Source organism: Neophocaena asiaeorientalis, unplaced genomic scaffold, assembly GCF_003031525.2.
Source record: "Neophocaena asiaeorientalis asiaeorientalis breed wild unplaced genomic scaffold, Neophocaena_asiaeorientalis_V1.1 scaffold228, whole genome shotgun sequence".
Lineage (NCBI taxonomy): Eukaryota > Metazoa > Chordata > Mammalia > Artiodactyla > Phocoenidae > Neophocaena > Neophocaena asiaeorientalis.
The window spans coordinates 93,023-108,705 of record NW_020173762.1 but is presented as its reverse complement, the minus strand read 5'-3'; positions in this window follow the sequence as shown (position 1 = coordinate 108,705).

Here is a 15,683-nt window from a genome sequence, read left to right as displayed (position 1 = left end):
TTGGTTTTGGCAATCTCAAGGTCATTGGTGACACTGAAGATAACAGTTAATGTGGAGTAACGAGGATAAAAGAGTGATTGGACTGAGTTCAAGAGAGGAGACAAATTGGGAATCATGTGTATAGAAGCTACATTTAAAGAGTTTTATTTTAAAGGGAAAGCAGAAAAATGTGTTGGTAACTGGAAAGGAATGTGAGGTCACAATTTTAAAAATAGTTTTTTTAATATGAGAAATAGCATTTGTTTTTGGCTGGTGCTTATGTTTCAGGTCAGAAGAAAGAATTAATGATGAAAGAAAGAAAGGAACAGTAGCGGATCAGTGATGGGATCCACTGCAAAAGTGGAAGAGCTTGGCCTTGTGTGTGATTTTGAAAAGTTTATCCCTGGCAACAGGAGGAAATTCATAGGATACCAGTAGGGAGCCAGATCAGCTGGGAGATATGGTGGTGGTCATTGGGGAATTTAACTTTCTCTTCTGACACGTTTTTTCCCCGAGAGGAATATGAATAAAGGTCATCACCAGAAAGTGAGAATCATGGAGGAGGTATTGGATGCTCACCGGGAGAGCAAGATTTAATTTTACTATCTCATGTAATAATACAACTTTTTATATCTCATCAAAATCTCTGGTCCACTGATTCTGTCATCTTTTTTCATCATCCATCAGCCCCCTCCACGCTTCACTTCATTTCTTAGCCCATAGCATGATAGTCTAATCACTTCCTGGAAAGTACTCTCAACTCCCTGGGCTCCTTAGACTCCACTCATGTGTGGCTGGTGGGAAGCATACATTGGTTCAGTGCAAGAGCCTCCTTTATTTATGATTGTATTCATGCTGCTGAATCCTATAGGAGAACACTATAAGGCAAGGTTGCCTGATTTCATTTTAATTACATAAACATAAACTTAATAGTTAATACTTATTGAACACCTATTTTTATCTAGAAAATTTGCTTGTTCATCTTCTGACCATGATTTTTCTCTCTTCTTAACTTACTTATGTCTCCTTCCTTTCAAAATAATGACTTTTCCTCACACTTCACTAAGAAAATTGAGCCATCCAGTGGGATGCATTCATCTTTCCATCACCAAATTTATAAATTAACCTGCAGCTGCAACCATATTTTCTTCATTTTCACTAAAACAGTGATGATGAGAAAGTGCCTCACTTTCTCAAAGCCCAAATCTTCCACATATGCGACTGATCCCATTCTTCCTTGTCTTTATAAAGACATATCTCTTCTATTTTCCATCTGTCCACTGTATCATAATTCTGTTTGTTTCCATCGGCACACTACCTATTTTTTTGTAAAATGAAACTCTCAGTGCTTCTTATATTTAGATTTTCATTCAATTTATTAAATCAAAGATTTAATATGCTTGGTTTTCTTAAAAGTTTCAAAGATGTAGAAAAATAAATGCAACACTTGCAATGTATCTCAATGATTCCAAACTTATCATTATGTCTACACGTAGTTCTAACATAAATTATCAGTACCATTCACTTACGCAATTCTCTTTTATTTTCGTACCAGTATTGTAACTGCACTTACTAATCAAGCAAAGCTTCACTTACCTGAGCAAGGAAGGTAGCGTAGCCATTCTGGCTATGGCCAGTTGATTCTTGCCCAGAAATCGGATGTATCCCCAAGGTGATTGAAACTCAAACCGCATTAGGTATGTTGTGTCCCTTCTCAGTTTAAGTTTTGCCAGCCACTTCTATGGCACTTTCCAAATCCTGCCTATTAGCAATGGCTTCCTGTGTCATTGAAACTTAAATTTTATTTTTGAAATTCAAGATCTCTGAGTCAGCAGAATTTGATTCCCATCTTTCAGTTTGGCACCATCCTTTGTATCATTTAAAAAAAAGAGTTTTTGACCCTTCCTTAAATCTCCTAAACAACTTTGACTTAGTGTATCTAGGATGTAATAACCAGATCTTTAGTTTTTTATGATTTCAGCTCCTGTTCTATGGTATAATCTATCAGAATCTGTAAAATAGCAATACTACAGGTATGTTCTAGCGTATCCTCATTTAAAAGTGCTTTCTTTTACTCCAAATATGCCTCGTTTATTTATTCCTCTTATTGTCACAAATTCTTGATAGAGCTGTTGTATAACCAGTGTCTACTTCTACACCTAAGATAAGGAAGAATAGTACTCCTACTTCACACCAAGGATCATTTTTATTATACTTCTAGTCCTCCTCACTCAATCTTCTACTTAAGATGAGTGGCATGTGCTATTGGTGATTTTGGGAAAGGAACAGAATGTACATGGATGGCTTTTGAATTAGTTAAGAGTATGAGTGGTGGGAGGGAGGCTCAGGAGGAAGGGGATATGGGGATATATGTTTACATATAACTGATTCACTTTGTTGTACAGCAGAAACTAACACAACATTGTAAAGCAATTATACTCCAATAAAGATGTGAGAAAAAGAGAGTATGAGTTAAAAACATAAAAAAAACATAAAACAAAATAAAAACCAAAACAAGAACCCTGCAGAGACTCATTGGATTCAACAGAAGTTTATTTCACTCTCAATTTTTGGCTTAGAGGTTGGCAGAAGTTTCAAGGGGGTTAGGCATGCTGGCTGAGGAACATCTATTATCTTCAACAACTGGCTTCCATTTCCTGACTGAAAGTGTCTGTTCCAATTATCACAGTTTCCCAGCAAGCAGGAAGGAGAAAAGAGGAAATGGAGGGAAAGAAGCCTTTTTTTTTTTTCCTAGATGTCACCTGTGTGTTGCACATATCCCTGTACTCTCAATTCAGTTGAGACTGTGGCCACTTAACCACGAGGGAAGCTGAGAAATTTTCTTTTTATTTGGGCTTTCCTGGCTCAAAATCAAAGGGAAAGGTAGGTTGTTAACAGATGGATGAATGGGTAGTGAGGGGTGATTAGCAGTTTCTTCTCTGGCCACTCAAATATTAATGCATATCATCTCCCACACTTTTCTCCAAAAAGATAGTACAAAGTTCCATTCTGCACAAAGTCCACCATCTTTGGGTAATATGTAATGCTCTCCACCGAGTCTGGATGTTACTCTTCAAGGTCTTGTGACATATACGTTGATAAACAAATTATTGCCCTCACTCCCTAGTATACACACACACACACACACACACACACACACACACACACACACACATACACCCTAATACACAGTATAATGGAAACAGAATATTGTCAATAAAAGCCCTGTTTTGGCCATTCAGAATTGGAAAGAATAGGCAACACATAGCCGTCACTAGTTCATAATAATGATGAACTCCTACTTGGGCAGGAATTATAAAGACATTCTCAATTTTCAGTGGAAAAGTTCCTTGGTTAGACCTTTTCTTGTCTGGTTTGTCCAAGCTTTTGGCTTGCCTTCTGAAGATTCTTTCATGTCTATTATGTAGTCCTTGTTTTCAATCATTTATGCTTTTATTTATTTACATTCTTCCATCTATTCTTCCTTCCTCAAAGTAACTGAGGTTACATGAGGCTATTTAATAGAAAAAAATAGTTTTGGCTGGGAAGAAACACTGGAATATGATCTTTGCCACCATATCTGAGAAATCTTAGGGAGATGTGTTAGACTCTGGAAAGTAATTTTATCTTTTTTAGGTAGAGTTATACAGGAAAACTAGTATTTGCAATACTGTTGGGTACTCAGATTCTACACTTACAGTTAATTCAAATTGCAAACCACAGGACAAGAAAACGTCCTTTGGGAGAAAAGTGGTCCGTTTTGTCTCTGTTTGTAACCTGGCTAATTCTTGCCTGTCTTCATTAATCTCTTTCAGGATCTTGCTAAAAGCAACAAGTTGAAGTCACAGACTACTGCACACTTACCTTTTCTGAACTACTTATAGGTTTGGAAAGCATGTGGTTTGCCTTCCACACTACTGTAGCTGACCAAATATTTTGTCATGACATAATAAAGGTTACCAGGTTTTAAAACTTTTTATGTTCTTGATGCTCACAGCCCACCTGAGAAGCCAATGCTTCACTCGAGATTTTTATTATGGCAGCACAACATTGCTAAGTTCCAAATTATGTAGTAATTATGGTGTAGCATAAGTTACTGTAACAATTAGGCCCCAAAATACAGTCAGTCAACAAGGGAAAATCTTTCATGCATGAGTTCAGAGGGATATGAAGCTTCTAGGGTGGTTAAGTGGCTGATCCAAAAGATAATCCAGAGATTCAGGCTGGTGGAGTGGCTCTGCTATTCTTGACATGTAATTTCCATCTCAGATATGCTTTTTGTTTCCATCTCTCTGAACCCAGACAGGGAAAAAGAGAAATAGATGATAATATACTTTCTTTTTAAGAATGGGACCTGAATTTTGTTTGTCACTTTATCTGCCACTTAATCTGGACCACACCAGAAGCAAGAAAGACCGGGCAATTTGGTCTCTATACATCCATTTGTCTTGCTAAAGTTCAGTAAAGAGGAAGTACAGTTCTAAAATCATGAAGGGAAATGTGGTACTGGAAGACAATTAGTAGTCTCCACCACATCTACCTAGAGGATAGATGCATTCTTCTACTGTTCATGCTATGTAGAAAATGTGTTGGGCTTGAAGCCCCAGATCTGTCATTTAAAGACACTTGAAAGTGAATTTCTCTATGTACTGGGCTGAGGGAACCATTTTTTTCTTACACGTAGATGGATAAATGAAGTCTGTTCTTCAGACCAAATCTACCCTGTGGATATATCCTATGCTTTATAAGAAAAGGAAAATATAAGGAAACATATATTGGCCACACAGCTTTAGTCTCCACTTCAGCTTTACTAGTTATAAATTTGTTATTTTGATCTCTATAGCTCTTATTCCTACATGTATTTATCATGTGATTCTGAAACTGGTAGGGAAGAGAGGGTATAATTTATCAGTCTTTTAAACTTCACAATCTTCTATTTATTCTTTAACATAGATTTCTGACCTGGTAATAGCTCCTCTGCTCTTCTAAAATTTTTCATGTTCAATTCACCAGTGATCTTCATGTTTCCTCAATCCATAGATATCTTTTAGGCCTCAACTTACTTAACCTCTTAGTGGTTCTTGTCAGAGTTAGCTACTTGTTTTTTGTTTAACTGCCTTCTTATTTGTTCACATGATTTCATACTTCCCTGATACTCTTATTATCTCACTGGTTGATTCTTCCTCTTTGACTCTTCTTTGTTTATTTAAACTCTAATTATTATAGCTCCTGAGGACTTGGTTATCAAATTTGTTTTTACATTCACTCTGTGGTAAGTTGTACTATTGTTTGCAAATATTTATTCTCCTTTACTCTTTTACTGTTAACTTCCCAATGAATGATTGTAATTTTTCATCCCATTGGCCAAGTGACTAAATTTTGTCAATATTGTGTGAGCAGATCTGCTATATGCCATATCTGAGCAGGAGCTAAAAACAATGACATGCTTTGGCTTAGCTTCTCTTGCTTTTCCCCTCTGGTATGAGAAAAGTCATGTTCTTGGTTAGAGCTGTCCCTTCACCCTAGCCTGCAGTATTAGAGGACAAATGTAGAAGACTCAAAACTTCCCACAGGTAAGAGCAGAAGAACAGTTATCCCAGAGAGTACAGACACAAGGAGTGAAAAATAAACCTGTGTTGTTAGCCAGGAGGTTTTGGGGATGTTTGTTACACAACATAGATTATCAAAGCTGACTAATACAAACATTGGCACCTAGAAATGTTGTACTCCTAAAACAAAAATGTAGTACATGTAACATTGGCTTTGGGACCAGTAGAAGGAAGAAAAAAAATCTCCCCAAACTGTTATTGGAAACTGGAAAAACAGTGCCCCATATTATGCAGTTAGGAAAAAAAAAAACAAAAAACCATCAACTGTGATAATTTGGAAGGCAGGTAATGTGTCTAATAGAACTGTGGCTTTGACCTATAAGGTTTGGAAAGTAAATGTTATTATGAGGGTTAGGTATTATGCTACATTGGATATAATGCTACCAGCAAGAAATGAGCTCAGGAAAAAAAAAAAAAAAAACCTGCTTGTTTTCAAGAAAGGATATGAAGGAAATTAGAATTTTGAATATCTGAGACTTGCAGGGTTAAGAAATATAATAGGTTCTCTTTTATAAACAGTAAATATAAAATTGAGAAATGTTTTGAGACCCCAAACCTCATTAAGATGCATTCTTAGGGGCTTCCCTGGTGGCACAGTGGTTGAGAGTCCGCCTGCCGATGCAGAGGACACGGGTTCGTGCCCTGGTCCGGGAAGATCCCCCATGCCGCGGAGTGGCTGGGCCCGTGAGCCATGGCCGCTGAGCCTGCACGTCCGGAGCCTGTGCTCCGCAGCAGGAGAGGCCACAACAGTGAGAGGCCCGCGTACCACAAAAAAAAAAAGAAAAAAAAGATACATCCTTAGATCAAAGACCAAATCATGAACGTAGCTATTAAGACACATGCTCAAGGGAAAACACAAATCATAAGCATGGTTTAGCTCTTTGTTAAAATCTCAGAATAGATTTTAATGTATTTTATTTATTATTGAATTGCCTTTTGTAAATCCTTTTAGGTGAGTTAAATAGTTCAGAATAGGTTAAACTAAGAGTGTGATCCAATGAAAGGCAGGTATACTGAAAATATCTGGAGTTAATGTAAGGAGAAAAACATGTCTCCAAAATAACAGTTTGTATGGCTATTGGAATATTAAACTGATTAGCATCAAATTGGTAAAAAATAAAATTCAACCCTGTTTTTGAGAGATTTGTAACTTTAAAATCACTGCTAATCTGTAGAAGAGCTTGTGACTATTCAATATGTAAAATGAACTTTTAGCTTCTAATTTCTTTTCTTTTTCTTTTTTTTTTTTTTTTTTGTGGTACGCGGGCCTCTCACTGTTGTGGCCTCTCCCGTTGCGGAGCAACAGGCTCCGGACACGCAGGCTCAGCGGCCATGGCTCACAGGCCCAGCTGCTCCGTGGCATGTGGGATCTTCCCGGACCGGGGCACGAACCTGTGTCCCTTGCATCGGCAGGCAGACTCTCAACCACAGCACCACGAGGGAAGCCCTTAGCTTCTAATTTCTATTGGAAAGAAAAAGGCAGAAAACTCTCATCACATGTTGCCAAGGAGACTAATCAAAAGGAAACTCTTCCCAGAAGGCAAGGCTTAGACCCATGGGGAAAAGTGAACTGAGGAATTCCTCCCAGTAGACAGAATCAAAAACTAATTGAGGAACATGCTCAACTACCAAGAAGAGGGATCTCTGCCATGTTTGTCTAGCTGAATTTTAGATATTGTTGGACCAGTGATTGATTGCTCTGTGTCTCTCATTGTTCTCTATTCAAATGGTAATGCTTTTTGATGGATAATATACCATTTTATGATGGATGTGTGAGCTGGAGGAGTGCCATCATTTAGATATAGAGATTATCACAAAATGATGGATTCACAGTCTGATGCCCTGATTGGATAAGACATTTAAGATGTCTTCCTTGAGGTGTGTTTTCTGTGCAGGGGAAAAGGAAATAAATATTTGTGACTAAGAGGTTAGACTGTGTTAATAGACTATTGTTTACAAATATTTACTTCTCCTCTCCTCTTTCCCCAGCCCCTGCAATTGGAGAAGTCTATTTTTTCATTTCATATTTTTTAACTTAAAAAAATGGCCATGAGACTTAATTTGGCCAAAAGAATATGAATAGCCATGATGTTTAGCAAACTGAAGCATTAAATGTGATTGCATGGAATATCTTAGCTTCTTCCACAAAAAAAGACATAACTGGTATAGGGGTTGCTCTTCAACCTACAACCCAGAATGAGAAAACATATGGAGCAGAGAATCAGAGAACCTACAGTATATATATATATATATATATATATATATATACACACACACATACACACACACACACATCCTACAACCCAGAATGAGAAAACATATGGAGCAGAGAATCAGAGAACCTACAGTATATATATATATATATATATATATATATATATACACACATACATACACACACACACACACACACACATATATATATATACACACACACATATATATATATATAAAACATGAGCAAGAAATGAACTTCCATTGTAAGTTTCCGAGATTTTGGCATTATATGTTTCACAGCATAAAAATGTCATGGCATCTAGCTGCCAAGCACATTTCTTAAGTTTGGGAAATTTCTTATGAGTTGAGTTCCTCCAGTCCAAGGTAGAAACCAGGTATTTACTCTCCTAGAGTCCTTTGCAACAAAGGCACAGACTTGGAAACTAGCGCCTGCTATCTAAGCATGTCTACAATGAACTTCAATTCACAAAAGATTAACATGAGGAAACAGGTGCCACATGGGACCCATGTTTAGCTGAGGATGGCAATAGAGGCTTTTAGGACCAGTGATGAGAGAGAATTAGGCACCAGTGCCCAGGGTCACTGATGCCAAGAGAGGTAGAAGCAGTCACAGGGGTTCTTCACTGGCACACTCCTACAGTATAGTTTGGGCATAGTATCTTTTTGTGTGGCCTTCAAGCTTATCTTCTCTGCCTTCCAAAATGTCTGTGAGCTAATAAGCCAGTAAGACATTTTACTTCTTTAACTGTGCTATCATGTGTTCTAAGTTTCTTTCTTTCTCTTTTCCCTTCTCTCTTCTTCCCTTCCTTCTTTCCTTCTTCCCTTCTTCCCTGCTTCCCTCACTCTTTCTTCCTTTCTTTCTTTTGCATGACTGTGAATGAATCACCCTACTTCCTATGTATGGTTAAACCCTACATTAGAATTTCTCTGTGGTCTGGATACACTGAACTTCTGACAGGTTCTAGAACGCTGTATTTTTTGCAAACTCAAGGTCTTTGCCAATGCTGTGCTATTTGCTAGGGCATCTTCTCATAGCTCTTCTTAAGGCTATCTTTTCAACTTTTAAATTCCAACCTAAATGTGTTCCATAAGGTGTTCTATTCTGATTAACATATAAGAATGCCACCTCCACATCCCCTTCCCCATCCAAATTCTCTCAGAGCATCCTTTCTATTTATTTTGTCCATAAAACTAAAAATTATAATTATTTTGTTTTTTGTTTTATCTTCTAGTTTTCAGAGTAGAATATAAGTTCTTGACAGAAAAGGTCACCATATTTTGGTCACTGTTTTATCTCCATGTCCCATCAAAATATACATTGTGTGGTAGAAACTTAATGTAAATATTTGAATGAATGAGTGAGTAGATGGATGAGTGAGAATAGGTTAGGAGGTTGAGAAGTGTGATGAAGATTCAGAATGGTCACTTTAAGGAAAGGCAGAGGAAAATAGCCAAGGATTTCTAAGCAGTGTTTAACGTCCAGCTGTGGCTGGAGAACGTTAATGTGTAAAACATCTACATTTTTATGTTATTTTTTTTTCCCTCTCAAAACAATCCAGGCTGGGTGGAAAAGAGAGTGTTGAAAGAGGCTGTTGATCGACTGGAGAAAATGGGGGAATCAAAAGAGGTGAAATCCAAATGTAGCACAATTAAGGAAGTCAGAACAGTAGAGGATACCGGTTATAATCAAAGTACAGTACATCATTACATCTTAAGTTTTCTGAGGCTGAAAAATGATAAGTGATGATTATTTCTAGAATGTAGCCATGTGTATAAATACTGAAATGAAATGTGAAATTCACTGGAGATCAAGGAAAGGTGAGGATGGGTTTTGGATGACTCGTCTAGATTTTGAAATCAGCCAGGGTAACTTTTGCTATTCTAGTTTTTAAAACGCAACTTTTCCATTACCAAATAATTTAATTTGATGCAAGTCAACAGACATTTGTTAAGCATACAATCCAGCTCTAGTTAGGCCTGTGTGAATAAGGTAAGGCACCCTTTCCTCTGCGCAAAGAAAACCCTAAACCTGAGCGTACAGTTTGGGAAACGTAGCATGGATTGTATTATAGGTCCCACTGCTTCTTTAGACTTAGCACTGTTAACAGAAAAAAAAAAAAAAAAAGCACAGCATGAGAGTTGTGAGTTAAGTTTTATTTGGAGCAAAATGAGGAATACAGCCCAAGAGATGACATCTCAGATAGCTCTGAGGAACTTCTCCGAAGAGGTAGGGGGATGGTCAGTGTTATATATGGTTTTAGTGAAGGGGGATACCTGCAGTTGAGCACACATTTTGGCAGAGGCTTTCTGCTAGTCATGAGGAACAGATGTCACCTTCAGTGATTTTAGTGCTTTTCTAGATATGAGAAGATGCAAGTATTTGGAGTCATAAAATCTTCTCCTGAAAATATCTAGCTATGTGAAGGCTTGTTCTGCCAGTTTTTCCCAGAGCACAGAGTGCCTCATTCCTGATCTCCACCCTGAACTTCTTTCAGGGTGTGTTGAAGGTCAGTGGCCACAGTGGCTAGTGACTTGATCCTTGTAGAGGCAGATGGCAAGTGCCAATTTTTAGTTGGCAATACTTTTGTGCTTGGTACATCTTGTACAAACATATGTTGTGGCCCAAAAGACACTCTATGAGAGAAATTGTCAGAGGAGAGGAAAGGAAAGGCAAGGAATATTGCTGAGTCCCTAACAGATACCAGCCATTGTGCTAAGGGTTTTTAACATGTTGTCTCTTTTAATTCTCACCGCAGTGTCACCGGGTTGACATGTGTTGTAACGAAATAGCTTTAGCCGAGGAGGTCAACGGAAGACTCAGACCAGCAATCTCAGTCCCATGATAGTAAGCAAAGAATAGCAAACTACCACTTTAAGCTTAAGCACAAAGCAAAGTTTATTTAAGCATAGGTACACTCTCAGAGAGGGAGAGTGGGCTGTTTCTGCGAATTGAAAGCAGCATTCCTATACAGGCTTAAGGGCACTTTTAAGGAGCATTTTGCAGGGTGGTGGGGGTGAGTGACAGCAGATCATTATTTGATTGACAGTCCCAAAATATGTAACAAGTTTACTGCTATGCATGCTCTCACCCTTGAATTGGTAAGAGATGCCCACGGGACGTGGGGGTGGGGTGGTGGTGCAAAACCACATGTAGATTTTGCTATAATGCTGGTATAATGAGTTTGGGTTTACTGTAGGTTATACCCCTGTCTGGTCTGGGCATGTGCAGCCCGGGGAATTTCCCTCGTGTTACTGTGCCCCTCTTCATCAGGTTAAGCTGCCCACCACACAACCATAGTTTTACCCATCTGGGTGGTGTCAAGGGAGAGTCCCCAGATGGCTGGGTGTGTGACTTGATTTCGTCTTGGTTTTCTCACCACTGTCACCTCCTTGCTGCTAATGTCTGATTAACTACCTAAAACAACAATATATAGTCAGAAGTTATCTCAATGTTCTAGGTAAGGTAATTAAGTTTCAATAAAGTAAGTAGCCCGTCCAAGTTTAAACAGCTTTATTAAGTGGTAGAACTGTAGTATGAGCCTTTTCAGTTAGTTTTTTCCAGTTCAGCAGTCGAATGCCAAAGTACATGGCTTAGAGCAATACATTTTTTTAAAAAAAATTTTAATTTTTTTTACATCTTTATTAGGGTATAATTGCTTTACAATGGTGTGTTAGTTTCTGCTTTATAACAAAGTGAATCAGTTATACATATACATATGTTCCCATATCTCTTCCCTCTTGCGTCTCCCTCCCTCCCGCCCTCCCTATCCCACCCCTCCAGGCTGTCACAAAGCACCGAGCTGATCTCCCTGTGCTATGCGGCTGCTTCCCACTAGCTATCTACCTTACATTTGCAGTGTATATATGTCCATGCCTCTCTCTCGCTTTGTCACTGCTTCCCCTTCCCCCTCCCCATATCCTCAAGTCCATTCTCTAGTAGGTCTGTGTCTTTATTCCTGTCTTACCCCTAGGTTCTTCATGACATATTTTTTTCTTAAATTCCATATATATGTGTTAACATATGGTATTTGTCTTTCACTTTCTGACTTACTTCACTCTGTATGACAGACTCTAGGTCTATCCACCTCATTACAAATAGAGCAATATATTTTAATTTTTCTTCATAATTCTGTAGGCTGTCTGGGCAGTTCTTTCAGTCTGAATCTGTTTGATTAGAAAGAGACTGAATAGTCTAGGAAACCTCACTCACATATTTGGGATAGATGGAATGTCTAGGAAGGCTTGGGACCTCTCTTCATATTGTTTTTCATCATTCAGGAAGTTAGCCTTAGCTTGTTCACATGGTGGGGGGTTTTTAACACCAAGAGATGACAACCACCCAGTACTCAACACTTTTTAAGACTCTAGATTGTATTTTCTAATGTTCCATTGAGTGAAGTATGTCATATGGCTACGTCCATATGGAGAACATTTCTCCACTTCTTAATAGGAGGAGAGGCAAAGTCACATTGCGAAGGGACATGCATGTGGGAAAAGGAGGAATTTGTGGGCATTTTTCAACCTACTATATGAACCTAATTTCAAACTCATGCTCTTTCTGAAACAGGAGGGAAGGGAGCAGGGCACAAGCTTTAAAAGAATGACATAGCCATAGGACGTGACAAAGACTGGTTAGAACCAACTGGGTCCAAGATGTAGGAAGATTTGACTTGCAGTAGACCTTGAGCCTCATTATATGCTCATTGTAATTCATTAGCATGCTAAATGACCTACCCACCAGCACCATGACAGTTCTGAGGTCAACCATAAGAGGTCAAAAAGTGGGCAATGGCCCAATTCCTGGAAATCCCTGCCCTTTCCCCAAGATAATTGGAATAATCCTTCCACTCATTAGCCTATGAAATTACCCAGCTCATAAAAACTAACCATACCATATTTCGAGTCTCTCTTGCCTTCTGAGATGGACCACACCCTGTGGAGTGTGTTTCTCTCTAAATAATTCCATTTCTTACCTATCACTTTGTCTCTCACTTTGTCTTTCTGTGACGAGACATCAAGAACCTCAAATTCACCAGATACATTTCTACTATATCACATTGTTCACTGACTTATTAATTCTAAATGAAGACAACATTGTCCAAGCCCTTGTGGAACTGCGAAAATAAAAGGAAACTGATATTTATTTAGAACCTGTATTATACACTTAGCACCATCCTAGGAATTTCTCATTATGTCATAAACATACTAAGGAGCTAGTAATCTGGGGAATAATGTCTCTCTTCAAGCAGTCTAGAAGTTATTAAACAGTTTACAGTTTGTTTTAGAAATTCAAATGAAATAAATGAATGAAATGAATGACTGTAGAGATATCATAGACCTGTAAATCTGATCAAAAAAATGTTAAGTCATCTTTTTGGATGATGGGATTTTCCTCCCAAGGATTCTATTACATAATAAAATAGAGTTAATTTCAGGTTGTAAAATATGGCTACCATTTTGACCATAAAATATTCTGAGAAAAAATATATACATATGCATGTATAATACATAGCATTTGGTCAATTACCTATAGACAAATTGGATTTATATGGATGGGTGACTACCATAATAATTTCAAAAATTCTTTCAGGATGGTCTTGATAGGTCTGTTAAATACAATCAGTTTGACTTAATTATTGTTACCATTAGCCCTGTTTATACCAAGTGTTAGTCACTGAGTTAGACGCCTTCCACAGATTTTCTTTTTTAATCCTCACAATAACATGAAGAGTAATATTATTACTCTTACTTCATGTATAAGAAAATCTCTGAGGGATTTTAAGTAAATTGCCCACAGTCCTATTAGTTAGCCAAATGGTAGAGCTAAAATTTTAGTCAAGTAGATTTATTCAGAGTTTGAACATTTAACTAATAAATTTTTCCTGCTTCAGTTTATGTCAACTATTTTTATGATTAATTACTTAATAGTCACATCAACCACATCAACAGCCACTAAACATTTAGGATAGCCCAAGTTCTTTGCTGATATACTATTATGGCCAAGAATAAAGACTACCAACTCAAAGAGATTACTGTTGCTCTTTCTACTCCATTTGTAAAGGAAAATTCAGAAATACACTATGGTATATTCTTTAAACTCTCTCAAATATTCTTCTTTGGGGAGATGTTTAAAAGCTAACGGGTGCTTTTCATCTGAATACAAATTAGGTTCGACTAATAAGATGCACTTGTGTGAGGTCTGGAAGGTGACAAGGCAGGAACCCTTCTTTCTGAGGTACTTGGCTGTTTGAAACAAAGTTTGAAAGCGTGCTGATGTCAGGCACCAGGCTTCCTGCATTCACTACCCCATGTGCAGGTTGAATCTGTGGATGCTCCATCAGGTGCATGAATCCATAAACTGCAGCTTTGGTTACCTCTTCCCCTACTTCCTGTGCTTGAGAAGTCGTTGTGGTGATAGTGTGTAGAGTGTGTAGCAGCAGCTTCTTGCTTCTTGACTTTCTCAAGTGGTCATTTCAGAGATGACAACTCCCGTGATGATAAAGGAACTGCAGTCAATGTACATGAAAAGCAAAATTCCAAACTAAATATATAGAGTGATCTCATTGGTAGAAAAAAATCTATCATGTATGCAGATATGTGAGAATTCATTCTTCAGAATATTGAAATGTAAATCACTCAGAGTATTTCTTTGAGAATTAATTATTCTATTTGGATATCTAGTATATACTATTTTGGATTTTTTTTCCGGCTGTCTGATATATTACAATTTGAAATGTTATTACATAGTTACTGTGTGATGAGTGTATCACATTTTAGACTATAGTTTGCTCTATAATCTGTGGTTTACTTCTTTATTTTCATAATATTTGTATTTGATTGGAATGGATCAACTAATATTTCCACCAGGAATCTGTTTACTTTGGTTATTTTATCAGATTATATGTAGAAGATTAGTGTTAGAGAAACTGTCCAATCCAATTTTACAGGTAATTAAACTGAGGTGGAGAGTATAAGGGACTTTGTCTGGTAAACACATTTATTTAGTGTTAAATTGGGAACTAGGAACTCTGACCAGAACAGCTGAGTTCAACTTTATACTATTCCACACTGCTAAAAACAAGGAGAAAATTACAGAGGAAATAAAGTAAACAGAAAATGAGATTAGAACAATAGCTGTTAATTAGGACACATTCCAGGATGTCTCAGGTAAATTTCTTTTCCACAATATGTACGTGTAACACAGCATGTTCCAAGATGACTGAATTTGAATCTCTGGGGTTTGAGATGTCTAGGTGACACAGATGTGCATGGCGACTTAAGAACTACTGGGCTAGAGGAGATGCTGTGTGGTAAAGGTCAATATGTAAAAATCACTCCTGAAATGTTCTGTTTAAACTCCATTCTAGAGCCTTATCTTTATTACTGGGCACAGCGTAAGACACCACTGACCAGATTCCTTCTTGAAATTCTTCCCTCTTTTGGTTTCTCAGACTTTGTTCTGTTCCTATTTCTTGACTGCTTTCTTTGAGTCTCCTCTGTGGATTCCCTTTCCTCTGATTGCCTTTTTTGGTTTGTTTGTTTTTTATTTTATAAACAACAGGAATTTATTTCTCATGGTTCTGGAGGCTGAAAGACTGGGACCAGGTGCAGGTGGTCAGGTGAGCGACCTCTTCCGGGTCCCAGACTCCTTGTGTCCTCGCATGCAAAAGGGGCAAAGGAGCTGTGAAGAGGCTTTCTTTTTCTTTGCACAGATTTAATTAATTAATTAATTTTTGTATTTCTTTTTTAATATCTATTTTTAATTGAAGTATAGTTGATTTACAATGTTGTGTTATTGTCAGGTGTTCAGCACAGTGATTCAGATATATATATATATATATATATATATTTGTTGGT